A 1,341-nucleotide genomic window follows, 5' to 3' on the forward strand; every position below is an offset into this window, starting at 1 on the left:
AAGATAAAGTGAACATGTCTGGAGAAATTATCCAAGGAAAAGCAAAAGAGCTTTTGCAAAAAATGTATGGTGAAACTAATCTAGAATTCAGCTTTTCTAGTGGATGGTTAGAAAGTTTCAAAGCAAAATATGGAATCAAATCTTACCGACGTTTTGATGAAAGTGGTTCAGTTATCATGAAGAACATTGAAAATGCTTTATCTAGAATACGATCAAAACTAGACCAATTTTAGTTGAAGGATATTTACAATATGGATGAAACTGGATTATTTTACCGATTGAAAGCTGATCATTCACTTGCTACGAAGCAGCTCGAAGGACGCAAAAAAGATAAGGAGAGAATTACTGTTGTTGTTTGTTGCAATGGTGATGGATATGATAAAGTACCACTTTGAGTTATTGATAAGTATGCAAATCCTAGATGCTTTAAAAATGTGAACATGAACAATCTTAATTGCAAGTATCGATCCAACAAGAAAGCTTGGATGACTGGCTTGCTTTTTCAAGATTTTGTTGGTTGGGTTGATAAGAGAATGAATGGCAAGAATGTTCTCTTAATAGTAAACAATTGTCCAGCTCATCCAAAGGTAGTTGAAGGCTTGAGAAATGTAGAGTTATTTTTCTTACCTCCTAACACAACGCCTAAGATTCAACCATGTGATGCTGGGATTATTCGAGCATTCAAAGCTCATTGTCGTCGTTGTTTTTATTCTAGCATCTTACAAAGCCTTGAGGTTGAAGCACCAAATCCTGAAAAAATTAATATTTTGAATGCTATTAATTTTGCGAACATGGCTTGGAATTTTGATATGAAGACAACAACAATTGCAAATTGTTTTCGGCATTGCAAGATTCAGAAGAAAACAATGTTCCCGAACCAGAAGTTAGTGAATTAGATGAAGGTATCCAAGGATTAAATGATGTCATCTCTAATTTACACTATAGAAATGTGATGGATGTTGAACATCTTTTGAACTATCCTAGCGAGAATGATGCAGTTATGGAATCACCTACAGACGAAGAAATTATTCAATCGGTAATGAACAGTAATGATGATGAGAATAATTCTGAACCAGATGATAGTAGCGTTGTCCCAAATGTGTCGTCAAAAGAGGCATTTCAAGCAATAGTCACCTTAAGTAACTGCTTGCTACAACATGAGCAAAATATTCCGGAAGTTGTGTATGCTCTACAAAAAGTTAAAGAGGGGGTTCATTTTGGTTTAGGTGGGAAGAAAAAACAATCAACTATAGATGCATATTTTCAAAATGAATGATTATTGTACGGATATTGTTGATTGATTGAAAGAATTTGATATATATATATATATATATATATATA

General features: G+C 33.6%; 1 pseudogene; it reads left to right on the forward strand.

Annotated features, from left to right (window-relative positions):
- On the forward strand, window positions 1–1,276 carry LOC111400753 (annotated as a pseudogene).
- The last annotated feature ends 65 nt before the right edge of the window (window positions 1,277–1,341 follow it).

Source organism: Olea europaea, chromosome 10 (genome assembly GCF_002742605.1).
Source record: "Olea europaea var. sylvestris chromosome 10, O_europaea_v1, whole genome shotgun sequence".
Classification (NCBI taxonomy): domain Eukaryota; kingdom Viridiplantae; phylum Streptophyta; class Magnoliopsida; order Lamiales; family Oleaceae; genus Olea; species Olea europaea.